The 26,240-nt window shown below is 37.9% G+C and overlaps 2 protein-coding genes across 10 annotated transcripts in view; one reads left to right on the forward strand and one right to left on the reverse strand.

Moving 5' to 3' along the window:
• Positions 1–26,240, forward strand: part of THEM6 (thioesterase superfamily member 6) — an 838,692-nt gene that overhangs the window by 390,725 nt on the left and 421,727 nt on the right. The window lies entirely within an intron of this gene.
• The window catches only part of DNAJC5B (DnaJ heat shock protein family (Hsp40) member C5 beta), a 534,023-nt gene that overhangs the window by 363,952 nt on the left and 143,831 nt on the right, over positions 1–26,240 (reverse strand). The gene's annotated exons all lie outside the window — the stretch shown is intronic.

Consider the following 26,240-nt stretch of genomic DNA (forward strand, 5'->3'; position numbering starts at 1 on the left):
TATTAGATTTTTCTAACATTGCTTTTAACTGCACTTTGATGTAAATAGAAAAAGGTTCTGTAAGCTATCCATTCCCTGAGATTATAGGTCTCGGGGAGTGGATCTGCAGAATTCTTTGTATTTTAGTAAACCTCTTATTAAAGGTACAACTGGATTTTCAACTAAAAAATATAACTCTTTGGAAACACTTCTTAGCATCAAACATTCATAGAGTTCATCCTTTAGATGCATAATGATATTAGTTAAATCATTCATGGTAATCTTTTTATCTGTGGTATCATCTGATAATATAGTAAGCATTTTTTGCTCATAGTAATTACTATTCATTAAAACGATGGCACCACCTTTATCAGCTGGTATAATTGTTAGTGCCTTGTTATTTTATAAGGCATTAAGTGCTGCATATTTATCTCTAGACTTGTTTTAAAAACATTTATTTTTATTTTTAACACTAAACCCTGTATCCCTATATTCTGTGAGATCCTTCTCACATGCTATAGAGAAGGCTTCAAAGAGAGGCTGTAAATGAGGAATATAAGAGCTTGGTATTTAGAAGTATTGGTTGCTTGCTCAGTGCTGTTAAACATAAGCTTCAGCATTAAATTACGCATAAACAATTTAATGTCTATAATAGTGTCACATGATATTGCTACAAGTGGCAGGAATATAAGAAAGTCCCTTATTCAAAAGCTTTTGGTCTGTATCAATCAAAACATGATCTCACAAATTATAGATGATTGACTGTCCTTGTTGTTCCACATCTTCTTTAAAGTAGGAGGTTGTGTCCGATCAGTCAACCATACTTGTCTCTTCCTTCCAGGTTGACTGATCTCACTGGCTTCGATGTATCTCTTACAGGCAGAGAAAGGGGTGGAAAAACCTGCAAATTATCGATACTAGTAGATGGGATGGTTGTCTTTCTGACATGACTAGAAGAAGTCTGTACAATGGGTAACTCAAAAGCAGCTCTTGCATTTTCTTTTTCTTTATGTCGAATATTTTCTCGGGCCGAAGGAACAGTGCCACCAAAGCTAGTCCCTGCAAACTCTTGAGAGAAGGGATCAACTAGGCCCTTTTCCTTTTTTTCCATGTAAAAACACATCCATTTTTTAAAATCAGTAATGTCTCTAAATAATTTATTTTTCTTTTGCATCTGCAGCTTGTTCTCATATAAAGATATACTACTAGCTATTTCCTCAACTGCTAATGCTGCAGCTTCAGCAGAAAATGTATGTGTCCGTTGTTTATTTTCAGTCACATTAATCAAGCCTCTTTCTATTGGCAGAAAGTAATCAATAAGTAATTTAATATATTCACACCCATATCTATGTTTAAATGTTGTCACTTAGCTAAAAGATAAGGATAATAATGCCTATATATATATTGGAATTTTATATATTCTTAAGCCTCGTAGAATTACCTTAAAGTGGAGGCATGCCTCAAGATGCAGTCTCTGCAGTGTAGCTTCTTTAGTCTGCGAGCATCCTTCGTCGGTTCTCTTAGCATACTGTTGAACATTTCAGAATCAGCAGCCATGGGGCTAACTCATGTATTTATGTTAGCATACTCGTACTGCAGCAAGGGGTTATTACCGATTCTTGTAAAACAAATATTATTCCATTTGAGCATACTCTGTCCTCATGGAGAAGGATTAAAGTCCAGTTCAACTTCCACACCTTCTGCCATGCCCAGTGCTTCACAAAATTTCCACCAGAAAAAAACGTAAAATGTAAGCACAAGTTAAATGGAGCAGTAATCCAAATAGGTATACCTAAAGCAACAACAAAACTGTACAAAGACACAGCTGAAGCATTTATAATATTTGTTTAAGAAACTACTGTTAAAAAGGAATATAAACAAAGTTTAAAACAAAACTGGTCTCATAGAAAAGAGTAAGCACTTTCACATATCAGTGTATGCTTCTTCAGACTTAATTAACCTTGTCATGCAGTATCCTTAAGAATACAATCATAAAATGAAATAGCTAATAGCTATAAATGCTTCGGCTGTGTCTTTGTGCAGTTCCGTTGTTGCTTTAGATATCCTCCAACTCACCAAAGACTTTAGGATTTTATAGGCCTTCCCTAGAATTCTATGAGCCTCAAACTATTTTTATTCATTCTGTTAGTAATTCTTTACAATAAAAAATAACGCCTAGACCAAGTGTATACATTCTGTATTCAAGAACATCCCCATGTACCTCCCAACCTCTTCAAACAAGGTCTGCACAAAGCTGTAAATAATGGGGGGACAGAGGCCCAAAATAGGCACACTTTTTAAATATTGTTCTAACAAACTTTGAAAGTTGATAGAATGACAGTTTTTGCATTAGCATGAATTTTCTGAATGGTATGAAGTCTGAAACTCAAATGTCTGCCGTTATTTTATGACTTTGACCCTCAATGATTTGCCAGAAAAAGTACACTTTTATGAGAAACAGACCAAAAATATGAGGCAAAAATCTGGGCATTCTGTGAAAATATGTACAGCTGAGAGGTACCCACCACATTATTAGTGCTTTGTAGTAACTCAGAAAGATTACAGCAAGTGTACATGTAGTCTACAGTTTGTGGTAACCTTTGTGAATCCCCCTTGATATTTAAGGCTGCAAGAAAATCAGTAGGAAAACTGAAATTAAAAGGAAGAAGGTATGAGTTATGATTGTGTTGTCTGTTCACTCAGGATGGTGTACACTTAGAGTATACTTCGTGCAGGTTTTAAAGAATCACATAGCATAAAAATACAGAGTCCTGAGTGGGAAGAAGTAACTGAAAATTTAGGCTGTATATAAACGCATGCATGTTAATCTATATGGTATATAAAAAGGAAATACAAGCTAATAAGTACTCATTAATAACACTAAACTAGGGCTAGTCTAATGTATATTCTTCAAGCTTGAGTCAGCAGTAATACATATTTACGGTCAGCTGCCTAAATGCTCTACGTATAAATGCAGCTTAAACAAACCATCTGCAGATGTCCCTTTTCATTTATTTCTAAGTTAGATATCACTGTCTAAAAACAGATTAAAGTAAAGAAGCCAGTTCTCCAGACTGTTGTTAACTAGAATCTTTCCAGTGTCATATAATAAATTTGTATGACAGTTAGGACTGACCACAGTTGGTGGTTTTGCAATTGAGTATCTACCAGATATTTTGACATGATGAAATCTAATCATATGGACTGCAATAAATTCTGAATTTGTGTTCAGCTATGGACAGTCATGAAAAACATGTCTCCATGTTCTCTGATTATGCAGCATAGATCTACGTTGTACAGATAGATAAGGGACCACTTTAGGTACACTGGATTTAAATGGCATTATGGAAGAGATTCCATGAAAACAACTTCTATAATGCAAAGAACTTGCAACGTGTAAGATTTTAAGTAGCTGCTCCACAAACTTGCTGTTATTGGGAGGGTGGCCTAATAGTTAAGGTGTTTGCCTTACAAACACAAGGTGCAGGGTTTGAGTCCCACAACGGATAATTGGCTAAGCTTAAAATGGCTCGCAAGGGCAGTTAGCTTAGTACTAATCTATGAATCTATTCAAAACCCATGTGGTTATAAAGATTGCAAAAAGTGGTGTGGCATATTACCTAACAATTTCTTCGGGTATTTATTCAATGCAAAAAATACCAGCTTGGACGCTAGATAATCTGCTAATAAGTATAATATACTCTCAGCAGTAAAATCTTGTCAATTAAAATAATGTCTGAGTTGCAACTATTTTATTTGTTCTAAATGACACCTCCATGTCATTTTTTTCTACAATCAAAACCATGTTTCCTGAAATAAATTCTGCCCTTTATCTTAACCTTCTTTTGCACCAAAGCTTCAAACTATGTTCATATCAGCAAGTGAGAGTCCAACACTTGAGGCCGTATTATTTAGACTGCAGATAGTGAAGTAGCGGCGATTTTTAATGAGGTAGATACGCTGATCTCAGTAGACCATTTTCAGCAGTTGCCCATGTCCAAAGCAGCCAATTTAATTCAATTTTCTGTTAATTTAATTCCTTAAAATATAAATGTTTTACAACTGCAATAAAACAAATCAGATGTACAATATTAATATAATTTAAGTAATCAGGGAGCATGTCCAGCTAAAAGTGATCACAAACTAAATGGATGAAGATTCACCTTGGAGTTTAGATGAACCTTCTTGTGTATATGGTATTGAAACAGTCTGCTAAAAGAAGCCTTGGTCTCTGTTGTTGTAATTAGGAAAAGCAGATAACACTACCAAAACTGGGGCCAGAGAGGTAAAAGAGCATCTGTCAATGTTTTAAGCCTATATTTGACTACAAAAACAGTTTCTCACATGCTGACCTGAGTGAGTAAAATAGGGTGTTGATCTCAACCTCAAAGGCAATACACAATTGTGTGCAGAGCCCATTGTAAATGGAACCACCTATACTGAGCCAGAAAACCTCCTGGAGACCTATCAGGGCCTCTGGAATAACTATTTAACTGTAGCCTCCAAACAGGCTTCGTGACTCATGAATGGAGAAGGGCAACAGTCATCCCTCTGCACAAAGGTGAGCCATCTGCAGAACCTGGAAACTACAGATCCAAAAGTCTCACTAGTCTTACAAAAAGTCTCACTAGTCTTATATGTAAAGCCATGGAATGAATTCTCATGGAGATGATCAATAGAGATATAATAAACCTCCTGACACTGGACCCAACCCAGTTTAGTTTCGTCAAGGGCAGATCATGCCTACTCAACCTGGAGGACTTCTTTGAGAAGGCCACCAAAGCAATGGATGAGGGCAAAATCATTCACACTGCCTACCTTTGGATGGGAGGGTGGCCTAATGGTTAAGGTGTTTGCCTTGCAAGCACAAGGTACAGGGTTTGAGTCTCACAAGGGATAATTGGCTAGACTTAAAATGGCTTGCAAGGGCAGTTAGCTTAGTACTAATCTATGAACCTTGACCTGGCAAAGGCATTTTACACAATACCCTACTTAGGCATTGTTGACAAACTCAAGAAGTTAGGTACAAACCCGTATGTCACCCGGTGGACAGCCAACTGGCTCACAGACAGGACCTAGAAAGTTAGCATAGGGGAGTCCACTTCTACAGAGAGGCCAGTCACAAATGGAGTCCCTCAGGGATCAGTCCTTGGACCGCTCCTTTTTGTCATTTACTTCTCAGAAGTCAACGCCAATGTCAGTGGTCTCTGGCTGACTAAATTTGCAGATGATTGAAAATTAGGAGCTGTCATTGACTCTCACACTGACACAAATGTTCTCCAGGAGAGGCTGACACAGACAAATAACTGGTGCCAGAGCCATGGACTAAAACTAAATGCCAAGAAATGCATAATAGTATGCTTTGGGAATTCATCCATCCCTGGTAGCTATCATATTGACAACACACCACTTAGAGTTGACCCAGTAGTCAGGAACTTAGGGACACACATAGATAGTAATCTAGCCTTTGATCATCACGTGTCTTCAGTAGTGAGGAAATCATTCTATGTTGCTCAACTGATAAACAAAAGTATGGCATCTAAGTCCAAGGAAGTCATTGTTCAACTGTATTCGGCATTCATCAGACCTATCATTGAGTATAATGCCCCCTTTGGTATGTACCTCTCTAGGCATATCCAACAACTGGAACATCCACAGAGGTTCCTCACTAAAAGAATACAGGGCATAAGTAATATGTCCTATGCAGACCGTCTCAAGGCCCTATCCCTGTATTCTGTCTACAGGCTTTTGAGGGGAGATCTATGACTGGCATACAGGGCATTGTCAGACCCCACTCTGATGTACTTCCTGCATATCCACAAAACAAACAGTACCAGAATTACCCATTCTAAAGACTTAAACGTTACCTGTAATAAAAATAGGAACTCCTGGAGAGATAGGTATATATCCCAGAGACTACCCCGTCTATGGAACAGGCTCCCCATCCATGTGAAGCAGAGTTCCTCCCTATCCCAATTCAAGTGCAACTTGGACAATTGGATGGCGCAGTGGTGCTGTGGTAGCAATGTTGTCTCACAGCAAGAGGTTCTCCGGTTCAATTCTTGGCTGTAGTACCTTCTGTGCAGAGTCTGTATATCCTTCCAGCATTCATGTGGGTTTCCTCTGGGTGTTCTGGTTTCCTCTGTCACATTACAAAGACATGCATCTGGAGCATTTCTGTCAGGGCCTCCACTGAAAATTAGCTCCATTCCAAGTCGGACTTTCCTGGTAAACAAATGTTAAATAAAAAGTAATAAAATAAATACATCAGGTGGGGAACCAGAAATTCATCCCTGGTTTGGCACCTATATCTGTGATGCAAACAGGTAACCTGTAAATGGTTCATCTCCCAGACCCATGCTTACAATTATCAAGGGTATCAGAACATGTCAGAGATTTGGGATGCATGGCTAGCCTTAAAAAGGCCCTTGTGGTCGTTAGCCTTGTAAACACCTATGAACCTATGTGAGACAGGCAATATCCATATCTCACTACCAGAGGTATTCAGCATTACAGTAGTTAAGACATGGCAGTATAAATGAGGGAAAAAACATTGCCAGATTTGTAGAAGTAATCAGCTGTTTGATCCTGGAGATATTCTTTAGATGGAGGTAAGGTGATCTGACTGAATTAGAATAACAAGGAATACAAGAAATAGTAGAGCAGAACAAATATCTTTCAATACACTACTGCAATAAGAAATCTACAGAGGATAACTACTGCAGTAAGAAATCTACAGAGATTGGCTACTGCAGCAGTGATCATTTGAACATCTACTGTTATGGTAAGTTTAAGTTACACAATTGTACTATGTTAATCATATTGATGACTGCTGCAGTAGCCTTAGTTATTTGGGTAGATTACCTTAGCTAACTATATTTGGGAGGTGGAAGGAGATGAGTTCATGAGCCCCTGGAGAATGGTCCCAGGAAAGCTTGATCTGGACCTAGACATGGAATCAAGCTTATAGTGCTTTGTAAAAGTATGTACAGAGGGCAGAGTAATACTTCTAGAATTCAGCCCTTTCCAAAAACCACAGATGAAGCCAGGGCCCTGGTAGAGTGGACCTTGACCCTGCCACGAATAGCTTTGTTATAGTTAGTATAACAAAAGGTGATAGCCTTAGACAACCATTTGGAAAAGTCTGTATTGTCACATGTTGTCCCTTGTTCTTACCTTCACAAGAAATTAATCATTGATCCAAAGATCTGAAAAATTTAGTTCTGTCGAGATAGTACCTGAGTTGTCTATGGACATTCTAGGTATAGCATATTGTTTCACTCTCATTTTTAGGTTTGGCTTAAAGTAAACCTGAATACCACTTTATGCATAAAAGAAGGATTAGCTCTCAAAGGAAAGCTGTCCCTCTGAAAATGAGAGAGTGTTGACTCATCATAAGAGCTTGCAACTCATATACCTTTCTTGTAGATGTCAGAACAATCAGTAAAACTGTTTTCCATGTTAAGAACCTCAAGTCAGCCAGATTAGCTGGTTCAAATGGAGCAAGCATTAGCTTCCTAACACAAAATTAAGATCCCAAGGAGTATCCACTAGTTTCCTTGGAGGCCCCTTATACAAAACCCCTTTTAAGAGCATTTTTACATGAGATTGCATTGAAAGAAGAGGATCCATAGGCAGAACATGCTTATATGGCCGACAAATGAACATTAATATAGGAATAAGAAAGGCCATAGAATAGTAAATCACACAAATATTATAGAACCGGAGAACAATTAGCCCTGAATGGGTACTGGCTATGATGCTGGCATCAAGTAGAAAACCTTTTCCATTTGCTAATATCTGGAAGGCACAGTGGTGCAGCAGTTTGCATTGTCACCTGACAGCAAGAGGTGCTCTGGTTCAATTTTTGGCTGGGGTGCCTTCTGTGTAGAGTCTGCATGTCCTCCCTGCATTCATGTGGGCTCTCTCCAGGTGCTACAGTTTCCTCCACCATTTCAAAGACATGAATCGGGAGCATTTCTCCCTGGGGCTTTGCTGAAAATTTGCTCGTTTCAAGTCAGACTTTCTCAGTAAACAAGTGTTAAATAAATAAATAAAATAAATAATATGTGATTTTCTAGTAGCAGATTTTCTTGCTTCCATTAGTACCTGCTGCACATCCTCAGTAAACAGGTGCCTAAAAGGAATTATATCACCAAGCCAGTCGATTAAAGTTGACTGATGTTAGGATGTATCAACCACCCCTGTTCTTGTGTGAGTAAATCCAGTCTGTGAAGAAGCTTGTGGAAATTGCCCTTGATTATTTCCAAAAGAAGGAAGAACCACAGTTACTGGGGACAGAAGGGAGTCATCACAATGATCTTGAGGGATTCCTTCTGAATCTTCAGAGGTACCCTGGATATTCGTGGAAAAGGTGGAAAGTAATACAGAAACATTCCTGTCCAAGGAAAAGAAAATGCATCTGTCTTCCATGGTTTCTTGCTTGGAGTCCTGGAACAGTATCTTTCCAGTTGATTGTTCAGAATGGAGGCAAAGAGGCCTGCTTGAGGGACTCCCCACAGATGGATCAACTCTCTAAAGACTCTCTGATCTAGTTTCCATTCGTGAGGGTCTGCCCTGGTCCTACTCAGCTTGCCTGCCACACAGTTTTGCTTGATAGAATGTAGAATGCCTGTAGAGTGGTATTGTGCTGTGAAGCATATGTCAATCTAACATGGCTAGTCTGCAAAAGGGGTATGACCTGGTTCCCCCTATGCTTACTGATGTAGTACATGACTCTGGTATTGTCTGTAACCACTTGAAAAGGTCCTGGAGACCAAAGATGGTTCAGAGAGTTGAGTGCCTTGATCAGGTCAAGCATCTCCTTGATATTTATGTACTTGCATCTGTCCATGTGTCCCACATCTCTTATACTTTTATCTCTTCTGAAACATCTCCCCAAGCAAAGTCCATAGTGTTTGTGGTAACTGACTACTTTGGAGCAAGGAGGGAGAAGGGAAGACCTAATTTAAGGATATCTGTTGTCTCCAAGAAAAGATTTCTGTTCTGACAAACTCCAGCACTGGGATTTGAAAATATAAAGAGTGTTGATGCTGGGACCAAGGAGATTTCAGATACCACTGAATGACCCCTGGAAAGGAAAAGTTTCCTCACACTGCCATCTGTAGCTTTGATGAAAGATTTTCTGAATCCATTTGTCTGAAATACTCTGTTACCAAACAGAAAAATGGAGATTCAAACATTCTGGAAAAATAAAGGGGGCAGGGTCGGAGGAGGTCACAAAGTCTCTTGAATAATCATTCATAGAATTTAAAATCTCACTTGTAACATCATCTGGGAGGTTCTGAGAATGCAGACATTCAAACCTCCTCAAAACAGTACCAATGGCCATAGCCATGGAGAAAGTATTAACAGAGTCATACACACACTGCAAACAATGAGTAGTGCAGTAGCAGAAACTAAGTTATTTGAAGAAGACTTTCCTTACAAGAAAAAACTGCAGATATAACATTCCTCATACTTTCACAGTTTGTCAGATGAAATACTAACACATGAGCGTGGCAATTCAAATTTCTGAAAATCAAAGTTACAGAAATGCACACTTTTTCTCCATACCTATTCTTATAAGAAAGAGAAAAACTGTAATTAACTAAGTGCTTAGCGGCAGTGGGATCAACTAAAGTTATAGCTGCTGGGTCAGGTTTGGAAATAGCATATAAATATTTAAAAGGCTGAGGAATGTTATACATACTAAAAGGCTGAGGAATGTTATTCATACTATCTGCTTTTTTAGGTGCAGCTGGCTGACTATGAGGAAAATTGCGGTCAATAACACACACACACATTTCCTCTAAAACAGACAGAACAAGAGGAATGGCTGTAGGTTCTGGAAAAAACCTTCAGTAACAACTCATAGTATTTTCTGACAGCATTAGTTTCAGAGAAAGAGAAACAAACATAGTGAGAATCATAAAATGAGAGCTCATCTGAGTCTGAATCTGAATCAGAAATCTGAGGATAAAATCCCTGTATCCATCCCTGCAGCTTCTTTTCCAGATTCAGAATCCTGAATCTCTTCAGAAAAGAGGAATCCCTCTTTCTTTTACCAGAAACTACTTTACAAGAAGGGTCATTAACCTGAACTTAACCCCGAGATAGACCCAGTAAACTACTCATATCCTAAGAAACTCAAAGAGGAGTAGATATCTGTTTGCTTTTCTGTTTCTGACAGGAAAAATGGAAACAGCTATTACTAGTGACTGTAGCTGCTTCCCCAGGGATGGACACAGCATTGTGAAATAACAGTGAAACCTTCACTGTTTCCTGTCTTAGGACTAACAAGAGAGGGTCTCCTTGACCACTGAGGGGACCCTGACAGCCACAGAGGACATGACTAAGAGCCAGTATACAGTAGTTGTAGGCAATACACCAGAGGGATCCAGGGAAAAGATGAGTGGTCTGAGGTACAACAAATGGCCACAGCAGAGTCACCTTTCAGCATCTGAGGCAAACTGCTAGCCTGCTGAAGTGGCAAAGGTTGTTTGCTTATTTTTTCTTTTTGTGGCTGGAAGAAGAACCAGTCATGAGGCCAGTAGTCTACTCCATGGTCAAGCCGAAATTGATGCCTCTTTGCAGGGGAAGACAAGCAGCAATTGCCAGTAAACACTACCAGTCTACAGTTGACAGAGTAAAAAGCACTTTAAAACACCATGCCAGACCCACAACAGTAAAATAAACACAATTTCTCCACAGAAAAAAAAATTTTTCAATTACTTTACCCCACTTTTAAACTGACAGAAAAAATGAGCACTCTACTTAAAAGTGCATTACAGTCTTGCAAAAGTCTGTTAAAATACAACACTCCTAGATTTAAAATAACTTTCCTGAAGAGGAAAGTAATAAAACAGCAACCAAATCATTAAATGGCAGGTTTTTTCCACCCCAAAGGGCACTTATCTGTCCAGGAAAGGAAAAAACAAGCCAAGTGTCGAGCCTTGAAGCCCTCAGAGGAGCATACTCTTCTGCAGCAGGAAAGCTGTGAAGGGCTTTGTGCTCAAACTTGTCTTTTAGTCAGCTAAGTTCAAGATGCAGTCTGGGTGCATGGAAGGTGCCCTGAAGCTTTGGAAGCTGGCCGGCTGTTACATCCTTGACAGGATACATCCCATATAGCTAAGACTACTGCAACCGTGATCAATGTGATGAGCATGTCTCTTTTTAATTTAGCTTTGTATATATCCACCATAAGAACTTAAAGTGAACCGCCCTGCAAGGATACAAATGAGGAAGCCCTGGAAGAGTGCCACAAGTGAAACTACAGGAGATGGAGATAACTTATACTGACTACATGGCTGCAAAACGTCAGGAGTAAGAAATATATCCAGTAATGGTAAAACATCACTGAGACAGCTGCCTTCTTGCAGTAGCTCTGATATATATACAAAAACATTTCAGAAGCTGAAGTTTTGATGAACTTGACTCAGTTCTTGAAATGTTGGCACTCGAAATGCTGAGTGCTAAAAAGCTAAAAAAAAAAAACCCCAAAAAAACCCAGAGAAGAGTGAATCTCAGATTGCTTTTCACGTTAAAACTTCCTTTTGTTGTGCAAGCCCCCCCCTGCACCCTACATGTGCAGGGCAAGCCCCTTACACCCCGCCAAACTTATTTATACCAACTGACATCACCATACCTCTGAGAAAAGGGAACATTACAAGAAATGGCATCTCGGACTTAGTATATATGAATCCGATCTTTCAAGCATTAAGTCTATGTATTTTGGGGTCCCACCATTTCAAATAGTTTCCATTTAACTCATTTTTATCCTTGTATGGAGTTTACATTTGATTGCTCATATATCTCCTAATTTGCATATTTTGTATGGACCTCACTTGTCAAGCTGGGCAGGTTCATGCAACTTTATCGATGGCTGGATACAGAAAGCTTAGTACAGATTACTGCATATCAGAGCTGTAAAAAACAGGTTAGCTGTAAGAACACTGGTAATCAGTGGAATTTTAAAAGGACACTGAAATCCTGCTGATAGCTGGATATTTGCAGCATAAATCTAAATTGCTTCTATTGCAATGAATTCTGTGTGTTCTAATAATTAGATGACGGTAAGGCAATTAGTCAAAGGCTGTATTTCAGATGGGAACATAGCACATGTTACACTGCAGCTTTACTTGATAGTGGAGGAAGTATGTTCACGAGGTCTATGCAAGCCTCTCATTAGCGATCTGCTTTAACTGAAATGCCCTGACACATGTCACCAAAGGATGATGGCCCCTTCTCTATAGGTTCATAGGTAGGTACTAGGCTATCGGCCCAAGGGCCTAAGTAAGCCTAACCAACAAGGTTCCCTGGCTTATGCCACCCAAGAAAGTTATTTTCCTATGCCCCTGTCGAACAAAGCCATAGAAGTGATCCCCGGGGTGTATTTCCTATTTCCCATCCACTCATCAAGATTTTTCTTGAAGAGTGCTAATGAGGAACTTTGCTTGACATAGATGGGTAGCTTGTTCCAGAGTGTGGGAAGTCTCTGGGACAGGATTCTATCCCTCCAGCATGTCCTGTTTATTGTGGTGACAAGGTTTAGGTCCCTAGAGCGTGTAGCTCGGAGGGATTGGTATTTCTTTAGGTGTAGCATGTCCAACAGCTCTAGGTTTGACATAGCTTTATATGTTAAGCAGAGATCACCTCGGAGTAGGCGATATGCTACAGAGTAAAGCTGGAGTTTTTTGAGATGGTCAGTGTAAGGCATCTGTTTGAAGCCAGTAATCCTCTTTGTGAGGTACTTCTGTGGCCTTTCTAGCTGCTGCAGATGCCTTGTGAGGTACATTCCAAAAGGGGCGTTGTACTCTATAATGGGTCTAATGAGTGTCGAGTAGAGGGGAACAATGACCTCTTTTTTTCCTGGATGAGAACCCTTTTGTGATGAGGTGTGCCACATAGAAGGATTTCCTGACTACTGTGATAATGTGATTATCAACGGAGAGACTACTGTCCACATACCAATATTTTCTGTGATGTTTAGAAGGAAGTTTGAGCAAGCAATATGACATCTCTTCTGCAACAAATGGAGAAAGCTGGACAGTTTGAAATGTTAATGTGTGTTTTGTTGTATTACTGTTTGTATACTTCTGAGATATTTTTTCCATGTAAAGGACTGAAGAAGTTCAGATTGTTTAATCTATGCGAACCGTAACTGGTTTAAACCACATATTTGAAAGTAGTGTCTCTAAACTTTATTTGAACTGTCTGAAATAAAATGGGCACACCTCCTGGCAAATCATTGCTATGAATTTACAGATTAAAGACTCCAAATTTCTTAAACAGCCCAAAGCAGGGAATAATCATTTTGAGGCAAGAAGTAAACAATGGAACAAATGACTAAAAGGTACAGTTGTGTGACTACACTGGTCAAAACAGTAAATGGTCAACTAATACAATAATTGGTGCAGGAAATTTTTATATGTCTGGGCTACAGATGAATGCATTATTAGCAAACCTCTCAACCTGTAGACATTGAAAATAGGAGCAAAGGCTCTTGAAAAGCAGAAGTATCCAAGTAAAATCAGAACATCTAATTAGCAGTAAGAATGCAAGATACTAATCAAAACTACATGTTTATAAACACAGACTAACAAAAATGGTAAACATATAAACATATTTCAAAGAGACAGTGTAAAATCTGCAAAGTCTAATGAATAGTATTAAAAAATTCTACTTGCTTTAGAAGAATGGAGATGTAAGATGTGTCTTCTCTTTCTTTAAATGATTGTTGTCACTGTTGTGTTGATCATATAATGTAGCTTTAAATGTACTAGACATCTTCAAAAATTATATGTGATAGAGGGAGTCAGAAAAGTGTATGAAGGGGTAAATCAATCCGGAACATAGGGACAAACTTCCAAAAATCGGGACATCCTGTGCATGGGTAAATCAGTCCTGAAAATAGGAATGTTCCTTCTAAATAGGGACAGCTGAGAAGCATACCTCTCAATCTCTTAGAGCAAGAAATCTGGACATAGCCATACATAATGGGGGCACAAAGGCCCAAAAATAGGAACACTTTTTAAATATTGCCCTTACAAACTTAGAAAAATTGATAGAATGACAGGTTTTGCATTAGCAAGAATTTTTTGAAGGGTATGAAGTCTGAAACTCAAATATTTATCATTATTGTCTGACTTCAGCCCTCAATTATTTGCCTATGGTTTGGCAGAAAAACACAATTTTATGAGAAACGGACCAGAATTATGAGGCAAAAATCTGCACATTCTGCTAAAATCTCTACAGATGAGAAGTATGTTGACAGGTTTGATTTAGTCGACCTGTCAGATTTTTTAGCAGTCAAATGGCCATTGCAATTTGGGGGTGAAGTTTTACAACATGACCTTTAGATGCCAGTGTGGTTGTAAAAGGGTGTGCACTGCTTGGATTTCACTATTTTCTTATGTGTGGCTAACAACGCTACTATACTAATTCTGTGTCAAGGCCCGAGAAAAGAGTAATTTCATAAAAAAATGTAAATAGAAAGCTCTCCATATCAGATACCTAAACATTATAAGAAAAGTAGCAGGACTAACATAAACAACACACACAGATTTTCTTATATCAAAAATGACAATGCAGTAACTTTATAAATTAGGCCATGAAATGCAAAATCTGTAAAGCATCAGGGGGATAAATGGTGAGACGTCATCCTGTAGTAATAATCCAAGTATGCAAATATCTACTATAATGATGACATAATCAATTATACAGTGCTTATTATAACAGACAGTTGTTGTTGTTGTTGTTGTATCTTTCGGCTTTTCCCGGATAGGAGTCGCCACAGCGGAAACTCCGGTCTGCTAATGATTGGCAGTAGATTTTTACGTACCGAGTTGCCAGCCCTGATGCACAACCTTCAACGAAGGTACGCCTGTTCATGCATGTCTCCACACAGAAGACGCTTTAGCTGAGAATCGAACAGGACAACGTCTTACTGTGAGGCGACAGCAGGAAATCATTATGTGTTTGGTGTAATACTAAACACAAGAGGTCCCTTGTTATGGGTGGGTGGTGTAAATCATGACCCACAGGACAGCCAAAGCAAATTATGCTCATTTTCTAGAAAGGATATCTAACTTGTAATGTTTGTTGAATGTGCAGATAAATGCTTTAAGTAGCAACCTAATACCAGATATGTCTGTGGATAAATATTCAAATATAGAACTCACAAATATTTCGAGCAAACGCAGTTTTGAACAGGCTGTAGTAGAGGTTTTAGTGGAAAACTTCTCCAGTCAGAGTTTTGCCATATTTGCCAAAACAACAAGTAATGCCATTAGCTAATAGCTTTGTTAAAGCCTGCTTAATTATTGGCCCCTTATATACTTTTGTTATTGTCAATTTTATATTTACTTCATAAAGGAAAGACTGCCTAATGATTAATTTTGGTTCTCGGGGCATAGCATGTAGACGTTGTGTGAGCATCTATGCAATACAAAATAATTTCTCATGGTTTTCTTTTAAGGAAGGAAAACAGGTCGTTGCTAACATTTATTCAAACTAATTTCAGTGATGATTTTAAGCATGAAAGAGGGGTTTGGTTTCAGACTCCCTGTCATTGTGGAAAAGTATATAACATGCTTTATACATTAAAACCAGTAGTTTGCAATTCACTCTAAGTGAGGTAACTGCAACTCAGCAAAGAGTTTTCAAAGATAAGAATGCAATGTCTGTTGAATTAATGGGTAATGTCAATTTTTCAGTAAAATTAAAACCTCAGGCAGACGCCACTGAATACATAAGGTACATAATCATTGAACAGTTCTATTGGAGGCATCTGTAGCTTGACAGACAATCCAGAAAAAATGCAGTGTTCTGATTTAGCAGTGCATTATGGGCATTGTGGACAGGGTGTAGCAACCTGGGAATTTTTGTATAACAGGTAGTGCTGATGCCTGTGGCATCAGTCTTGCTTGCTCCTGATGCCAAAGCTCTATAATATCGGGTCTAGTTGTACAGTTGACTAGTTATGGAAAGACTGCAATAAAAAAGAAAAAAAATCAGTGTTTGAAAGCAATCAGATTTATTAACTGGAATGGCATCATGGTTAGTGAATGTTTTACAACTCACACTAAGACAGAGCAGTAGTAGTGTACTGTTGAACTCTATTACTGTACCTTGTTTCACAGATGTAAATTAGAAACCCTTAAAGATGGATACAATCTCCCTGGGATATAAAAATACCAGTTTTATGGTTTTGATGCAAAAAGTTACATTTGCATTTAATGTTTTGTTAAGGACTTCCCCTTGAAAATTTTCCTGAAGATAAAAATTCCTGCAATGATATCATTAAAGACTTAACCTGCAATGCCTCACTATCAAATTAGTGCATAAGCTACTGTATTTCCATGCTAATTGATGAAATGGGAGAGTCTTATATCCTATTTGACAAGTTGTTAGCTATGTTATGCACTCAAAAACGGCACGACAAACAGGATAAAGGAAAAAAACAACAAAGCCGGGAACTAGGACTCAACACAAAAGACTTTAAAATAACTTAAAAACAAAACAAATAAGTCAAGTAAAACAGTCATACACAGTTCGATGAAGCGCTTTTCGTCTAGTCAGTCACTAGACTTCTTCAGATATAGTATGTAGAACAACTTCCTTTTAAATACTCATTCCTCACCCTATTTACTGATTAGTTAATTACTCAATTAGATCCAACTACTTAATAAATCAACTACTGTTTAGTGGGCACACTTATAAATGTCTAGAAAATTATTAAATAAAATAATGTAATATTACAGTAAGCACCATACATCAATACCTGACTATATACATATAAAAACATACTAATTTGTTGAAATATGTATACAGAAGTGAGTTAATAATGATAGTGATAGTTTAATGCTACAATATTTACTGTATTTTCATCCTTGACAGTGCTCCTGTTAGTGTTACTGTACTCATCATAGTTTAAACTATGTTTACTCCATTTTTAAAGGCTGTTTTGAGACAGCTTAAACATATGTAAACTTACATATGTTATTTAACAATGACCCAAATCTTCGGACGAAAGTAGTGAGGGAGTAATCTGAAGAACGTACTTGAAAACTAGAATACAAATTTAGTTAGACAACCGGGTATGACTTGATGCAAATCATGCAATTATTGTAAGGTTATGGATATTAGCTCCAATTTCAACAACAAGGATAGATGTTACAGTACATCTTCTGGAAGGTTTAACTGTAACTCCACCTACATAGTTTACTTAGCCCAATGCCAGGCATGTACTGCTTTCTATATAGGGAAGACGGATTGTAAATTAAGGTAACGGGTATATGAGCACTTATATAACACCAGAAAGGAGAAAATGGAAAATGCATTAGCTAACCATATTAAGTCAAATCCTACCCACTTATTTAAATTGAGGGCAATCGATCATATCAAAAAAAATTTTAGGGGAGGACCAAGGTCCCTAATATGGAGAGACTGGAATTAATGTGGCAATTATGCTTGGATGCATGCCACTTTCCAGGCCTCAACGAGACATGCTCAATTCAGTACCTCCTCAGATTAAAGAACTTAACAAGATAACTATAGGGCAGAGTCTTGGAGTTGGAATTTCTAATGCCCACTAGCATCGGACCCTAACCAATACCACAATCTCCCCTACAGGTCTGGAATTAATTCATTTAAGACCAAAGAACTAAGTGGGCCAATGACAAGCAAGGCTCAAAGATGCATATTTGTATTACCACCATTCAAAGTATATTAGTAACAAGACTATTTTGGTACTAGGAGGAACACACACACTGGTAGTTTTGTTACAACTGGCGTCCTGACTAACAATAACAACTTTTCAGTATTAATAGTCAGGAGAAAGGTAAACCTTTAAAGAAACTTTAAAGAAATTCCAAAAGGCAATTTTAGGTAATTCCTATAACCGTTGTATTAAATAGAACTAGCCACACACTAATGTCTATGGCTTACCCTTCACCATTCTAGGTTTACATATGTTTAAGCTGTCTCAAAACAGCCTTTAAAATGGTGTAAACATATTTTAAACTAGGATGAGTACAGTAACACTAACAGCAACACTATGAAGGATGAAAATACAGTAGAAATTGTAGCATTAAACTATCACTATCATTATTAACTCACTTCTGTATACATATTTCAACAAATTAGTATGTTTTTATATGTATATAGTCAGGTATTGATGTATGGTGCTTACTGTATTACTACATTATTTTATTTAATAATTTTCTAGACATTTATAAGTGTGCCTACTAAACAGTAGTTAATTTATTAAGTAGTTAGATCTAATTGAGTAATTAACTAATTAGTAAATAGGGTGAGGAATGAGTATTTAAGAGGAAGTTGTTCTACATACTACATCTGAAGAAGTCTAGTCACTGACTAGACGAAAAATGCTTCATCAAACTGTGCATGACCATTTTACTTGACCTATTTGTTTCATTTTTAATTTATTTTAATTAAAGTCTTTTGTGGGGTGCCCTAGTTCCTGGCTTTGTTGGGTTTTTTTTCCCTTTAGCTATGTTATGCAGGTAGAAATCAAGTCCTGCATTGAAAATTAAAAGGTGTGATGAATTATTCATGGAACCATAATGGAAGTAAGTAGCTGCTATTCTAAAACAAAATTTGCTAGGTTCTGGTCACTTTGAGTAATTTGCCATTGCATGTAAGTCATTGCCTACACTTCTATTGCCATTATTTTGGTGTGATCATAAAGAAAACCTGAGTGAATTGTGAAATTAAGACTTCAAAATTATACCATAATTTTAGTTTCTAAAAGCACTTACAGAAATATAATCAGAATTGAAATTACTGTAAACAAATATTCAGCAGTATTTAAGAAACTTTGCCATACTGGAGCCACAACAACCCATGAGTGCTGAACATTACAGACATCCAGCTAAAAAATCAAATGAGGACTGAAACTATTCAGAAATGTCATAATATATGACAGAAATGTAAAAAATGGAAACACAGGACATGCATATTTTATAAAGGTTTAGCAGATGTATTAAAAGACAGATATGTGCATTGTGCACTGCGGGAACATACAAAACAAAGTGCTTTGTAAACAATACACATTAGAATATGTATTAAAATGGCACAATGTGTATGAAAATATCTGTCCAGATGCACAAAATTTATATCCATTTTTTGTCTCACAAGATATCAGTCATGGCTGTTGACTTAAAAGACTGCTCAGGATGCCACAAAGATGGTCACAGTGACATAGTGTGGAAGTGAAAAGGTGGCAAGAAAAATCAAATGACAAATCCAGCATGTAGGATAATAAAAAAAATAATAAAATATTTGTGTGAAATCAGGAAATGACACTGGACTGGCTGTGATGGTGCAATAAAATGGCAATGGGAATGGATGATGACACCTATGATTTAATGCAACTAGAACTGTACAATGTGACTGATGATGGGCAATTTGTCTTCATTGGCCCAGGTATGGTTAGCAAGAAATTCAAAATGGAACTAGATACAAGAAGTGCATTGACCATGTTTTCCATTCAAGAGCATATGAGTCGTTTTCTTATATATGTTACAAGAAGGACAGAGATTGTTAAATACCCTTTTAAGGGGGAATACTGCTTCTGATGGTAAAATCCATGTGGCTGTGGAATATGAAGGGAAGGCACATTTAATGAGTTCACAGGTTCCTAGGTTTATAGCAAGGTTCTAGTCAATCTGTCTATATACATTGACAAGCCTAGCCAATAAAGAATATTTAAAAGTTCCCTTCAGCCTCAATGAGGGCTATACATGATAGATTAAGAATAAATTGAGGCTTCCAATTATTCCTACATTCATAGCTATGCAATTCAGTCTTAGGACTATGTGTGCCTTATCAGTAACCACCCCCAGGCCATACCTTCTTTCTTAAGAGGGGCTATGTCAATCGATTATGGTGTAAATTTGTGGGGACCCATCCAATCATCTAGGTTCTGTCTGACGGCAGCTAGTGAATCATACTGTTTAACTTGCAGGGGGAGTCTGTTCCAGACGTGGGGAGGTGTTACGTGATAAACATGTCTCTCCGCTGTGTTTTATCTGTCTATGGGTGTTAGTAGAAGTATTAGACTTGGTGCAGATACAGGAAATCAAGGACAGCTGAGTCTATAAGTGTCACAGTGACCTAGGCATAGGTCTCCACTCAAACATCTGTAAGACACTGAATAAAGGGACAGTGCTTCTATCCTATCCTAGTAGATCAGGGTCTTTAAGTCAGTGCTTGTCTTGGTTAGGAATCTGTGTGGTTGCTTCATAGGTCTAGTGAGGTGCATCCCAAATGGGACATTATAGCCAATAACTTGCTTAATTAATGCTAAAATTAAGAAAATGATGACCTCCTTAGATGTGGATGGTATGCTTTTGGAGATTAGTTTTACTGAGCAGAGAGATTTCCTGACTACTGTTTATAAATTATCAAAAGATAGAGAGTTATCAATCCAAGTTCCAAGGTCCTTTACTATTTTTCATTTTTTAAAGTTGCATTAGCAATTCAGTATTCTAAGAGGAAGGATTCTTTACCAAATGCGATAATATCAGATTTCTTTTCATTTCATTTTAGCCCACTTTCAATGCATCAAGAGTTTTTGAGGGAAAGTTATTGCTGGAGGGGGTTGGAAGTTCTTGCTGGGGGGGGGGCAAATATCAGAGGGCAACTTAACAATAGCTTTCAGTTTGAAATCATCTTCAAATGTCATAAGGAAGAGATCCTGGCTCCCTGACTGAAGACCAGAAAATTAAATGCCAAAAAGGAGGGGTACCAACACTGGTCCTGAGGGACATCACTACTCATCTTCATACTTTCTGATGAGGCGGCTGTGACTCATACTGTATGGGTTTTGTCTTTTAGTTAGTTTGCTATACATCTTAACATATAGGGATGCATTAATAAATTGTTTAGCTATCTTCTGATGCCAGCCTGGGATATGGTGCTGAATATCTTGGCCAGGTTTTCATTAGTGGTGTGCAGTGCATGGCCACTGTCAACTACCTGTGCAGCCCTCTCAAAGACATTAAGCAGATTTAATAGGCAGGGTCTTCCTTTAATAGAGCAAAACTGTTGATGGTAAAGTCTAATAAGGCTTTTGATATTATAGTTAATGAGATTAGTTGCAATGCATTCCATGACTTTGAAAATGAGGCTGGTCAGACTAACTGGTAAAACTAATAAAACTGAAAACAGAGTCACAGTAGCAAAAGGCTGAGATGAAAACTTTAACTCGTAAGCACTTTCGTTCATCCAATTAAAGTGAATTTCTTCAGACAAAATAAAAGCAATCTACTCCTCTCTTTATACATAGTTCTAGTCACATGACCCATTAGTGTTGTTAAATCAGTTAAATCAGTTAATATTTAGAAACATAAACTGATATAAAATATATATTCATATTTATATATATATATATATATATATATATATATATATATATATATATATATAAATTACAGGCTACAACTGCTGCAACTATAAATAAACCTAAACATATGAAATTCTATTCATTCATAAAAACACATATTCTAACACTTCAGGTTCTTTAGTTTCAATAAACAAGCAATAGAACATTGGTCATTTAGACCTGCAAAACAGTAGGTATTTAACATCAATTTCCACCATAATTCCTGTCTTTCTAAATGTAAACTAATTGAACCCCCCAAAAGTTCTTTGTCATTTGTTCAATAATCCTGAATTTTAAAAAAATGGCCCAGATGGTTTTGAGCCTGCCTTGCTAGGGCATTATTTTCCTTCTGCTTATTAATACTGTAAATGTGTTCATAAATTCATTCTCTTAATTTACAATCAGTCTTGCACACGTAAAAGCTAGCACATGCTTGGCATTTTCATAAATAAACCACACTTTTTGAATTACAATCAAATTTATGTGGTGTTGAAAGCTGAATGTTACCAACCATGTAGTCTCTCCCTACATCTATAAATTTGAAAACTCCAACAAAGCTAGAACGTCCACTGAGTGACCTCCCAAACCTCTTGAATGTCACTCAGTGGAAGTTCTAGCTTTGCTGGAGTTTTCATTTTGTTTTTACTGATTGTTTTTTCAGTGACCTTCTTACTTATTGTTTTAGTTTGTTGTTTGGCATATTTTTGCAGTGACTATAATGATAATTAATGGACATCAGTTGGGTATAACAGCCCTTTGTTTCTAATGCTTAGTCAAACACTCTGCTTGTGCTGTGCTGACGAGGTCATAACAAGGCTGAAACAGCCCTGTGTTTCTAATGCTTTGTCAAACACTCTGCTTGTGCTGTGCTGATGAGGTCATAGCAAGGCCGAAATATGCATATCCACAGCTAGTGGGGTTTGGCTTTATTGGCCTGAAATTGTCCAGTAAAGTAAAGCAAGTCATGAACATTCAGAATTGCCAATTAACTGAAATACATGATGTTCATAAGGATCATTTGCATATATCCCATGTGCCTCTGATACAAGAGGTTTGGGAGGTCACTCAGTGGAGGTTCTAGCTTTGCTGGAGTTTTCATTTTGTTTTTAGTGATTGGTTTTTCAGTGACCTTCTTACTTATCATTTTACATCTATAAATTTGCAAAAAGAACATGCGTCGCATCTGAACATCCCAGCGTTTCTACTTGTAAATTTTGGTTCTCATTCCAAAATATTCTTTAAGTTGAATCCTTTTTTATGTACTATTCTAGGCTGATTCCCTAATTTGTCTCTACAGGTCATGTCTTCTTCTTAATTCTCTTGTTGGTGCTCCTCTTTCTAATAATAGCTCAACAACCCATTCAATTCCCTGTTCATGTGGGATAGATGTATACGGATCTTTTACATCAATGGTAAGAAAGTTATAATCACCATAAAATGTTTGTTGATCTATTTCTTTTAAAAATGCCCAAGAGTCCTTAAACATTTAGGTTCATAGGTTCATAGGTGTGTACTAGGCTAATGGCCCTGGAGCCTTTACAAACCTAGCCCATAGGATTACCCTGGCATCAAGCCACCCAACATTAGTTCCCAGTGCCTCTGTCGAGTAAAGCCACTGGAGTGATCCCAGGGCGAATTTTCTATTTCCCATCCACTCATCAAGATTTCTCTTGAAGAGAGCCAGTGAAGTGCACTGTTTGACATGTATGGGAAGTCTATTCCATAGCATGGGCAGTCTCTGGGTTATGAACCTGTCCCTCCAGCATGTTCTGTTGATTGTGGTAATGAGATTGAGGTTTCTGGTGCATGTGGGGCGGAGGGATTGGGATTTCTTTAGCTGTAGCATTTCTAACAGAGCTGGGTCAGATACGGCTTTGTAAGACAAGCAGAGATCGCCTCTAGGTAGGCTATATGAGACAGAGAATAGTTGGACTTTTTTGAGTCTGTCCATATAGGACAATTGTTTAAGGCCTAAGATCCTCTTTGTGAGGTACTTTTGTGGCATCTCCAGTTGTTGCAGATATCTAGTGAGGTACATGCCAAATGGGGCATTGTACTCGATGACTAGACTAATGAGGGAAGAGTAGAGGGAGACAATGACCTCTTTCTTCCTGGATGCAAAACCCTTTGTAATGAGATGTGCCACACAGAAGGACTTTCTGACCACAGTGGCAATGCAGTGGTCAAAAGAGAGGTTGCTGTCAACCTCTGTTCAAAGATCTCTTATAATGCCTTCTGTGGAACTACCATCGATGTGGTAATTCATGGGAACCAGGTTTTTTCCAAAGGGAATGACGACACATTTTTTGGCATTGAGCTTACAGCCATGGTTCTGACAACAGTCGTTGGTCTCAGTGAGGCCTTTCTGCAGGATGTCAACATCACATGGGGAGTTAACAATAGCTCCCAACTTGCAATTGTCTGTGAACTTTGTCAACCAGAGTCCCTTCTTGTTGGCCTGAACTTCAGAGATATAGATACCAAACAGGAGAGGACCGAGGACCGAACCCTGTGGGACTCAACTCATGACTGGTCGTCAGTCTGACTTAGAGTCAGCTACTTTCACACTGTGGGTTCCGTCTGTGAGCCAGTTTGCAACCCACCTAGTGATATAGGAGTTGATGACTAGCTTAGTGAGTTTTTCTATGATTCCTGAGTGGGGAATGTTATCAAAGGCTTTGGTCAGATCAAGGTAGGCTGTATGAACCACCTTGCCCTCATCCACAGCTCTGGTGACTGACTCAAAGAAGTCAACCAGGTTGAGCAGGCATGATCTACTCTTCACAAAACCAAACTGTGTGGGATCCAGAGTTTGGAGATTCCCTATATCCTTGTTTATTAGGTCCATGATGATGTGTTGCATAGCTTTGGATATCAGACTTGTCAGGCTAATGGGGTGATAGTTAGCAGGGTCTGTAGTCGCTCCTCCTTTGTGAAGAGGGATGGCTGTAGCAGAGCGCCATTCAGTAGGGACAAAGTATGAGGTGAGGCTGTGATTGAACAGGGCACACAGTTGTGGTGCCAGTTCACTCTGTAGTTCATGTAGAACACAGCCAGGGGTATTGTCAGGTCCCATAGAAGCTGTATTCTTGGCCTTGGACAGTGCTGTTTTAACCTGTGCAGCAGTAATACTGGGTGCCTGCCAATCTACTGGTATTGTGATTGGTCCTTTTGGGGGGGGGGGTAAAGATGGCACTGAATCTGTCACCCAGTATATTGGCAGTCTCTGTTGGCTTGGTATAGGAGGTACCATTGTGCAGTAGCTCAGAACAAATCTGGGTATTGCCATGGAGATTCTTTACATAGCTATAGAAGGCCTTGTGGTTGTCTTTACTATCTGCTGCAATTCTGTTTTCATAGCTAGCTTTAAAGGATTTGATGAGGGATCTCAACTTTTTGTTGAGGCTGATAAGGGAGTTTTTCCAGTCTTGGCACTTCACCTTGTTTACATCAGTTTCTTCCTTCTGTTGTAGAGGTTGTTTTTCTTTCGTGACCTATTTCTTAAGAATACTGTCAACTACTTTAGAACATGCATATTTAACTGAATTCCACCCATTTATAAAAGGGCATAAGGGGGGGATCGTATAACTTCTTATGAATTTTAGGCATTCCAAAAATAACTGGTGTAATGGGTGCTGACATAATTAAGTAGTTATACAGTTCAATATTTATCTGCCTACATATAAATAAATCCTCAATAAAGCCTCTAATTTTCGGTAGGCTCCATTGAGTTCATTCTGCGATGTAATTTCATAATTATCTGTGTTCAATAACTTCATCATTCTATTGTTATAATCCTCCTTAGTCATAAAAACCAGCCCCGTCCCTCGTCAGGTTTCATTATTCTAATATTAGTTACTCTTAGCCTATTGAGTTCATCATTCTCTTTTCTAGCTATATTCCCAATTGACCTCACAATATGTTTTTCATTCAAGTTATTCCTGAGGTCAACTTCACATAACTTTACTAAATAAAAACTTAAAATTCAATTTGCGAATAAACAATTTAAAAGCAATCAAAGTTGTTGCTATATTCGCTCTACGTGATGGCATGAATGTAAGTCCCTTGGCTAAAGTATTAATTAAAGTTTGTTGAATATCTACATTTGTAAAGTTATAGATAGCAAAGTCACCTTGAGTGTTGTGAAGTACAACTGGATATTTTGGATTCATTTTTCATATGTTTAGATTATGTTTAGGTTTATTTATAATTGCAGCATTTGTAACCTGTAAAAAAAAAAAAAAAAATATATATATATATATATATATATATATATAGATATAGGTCTAGGACTATTCACTGAAAGCACATTTCACTGATATTTTGGATATATATTACGTTCAGAAAAGAATAATTTATTGGAATTGCAAAATCCATACTTCAAAATATTTAAAATAGGTGGGCCCCCCACAACCCCTGATGTGGGGGGGGGTGCCCCCACAACCCCTTACTATATATACTAACTCCAGGGTCACACAACAGTGGGGAAAAGGCCGTATATAACTTTCAGTGAAATGTGTTTCAGTGAATTGTGTTTTCAGTGAATTTTGCACAGTCAAATGTGCTTTCAGTGAATAGTCCTGGACCTATATACACATATATATATATATATATATATATATATATATATATATATATATATACATATATATTTTATATCATAGGTTCATAGATTAGTACTAAGCTAACTGCCCTTGTGAGCCATTTTAAGCCTAGTCAATTACTCCTTGTCAGACTCAAACCCTGCACCTTGTGTTTGTAAGGCAAACACCTTAACCATTAGGCCACCCTCCCACTCACTGCACTCAGTCTCTTATAGACTTCAGTTTATGTTTTTAAGTATTAATTGATT

Source organism: Protopterus annectens, chromosome 3.part1 (genome assembly GCF_019279795.1).
Source record: "Protopterus annectens isolate FY-2018-M chromosome 3.part1, PAN1.0, whole genome shotgun sequence".
NCBI lineage: Eukaryota > Metazoa > Chordata > Ceratodontiformes > Protopteridae > Protopterus > Protopterus annectens.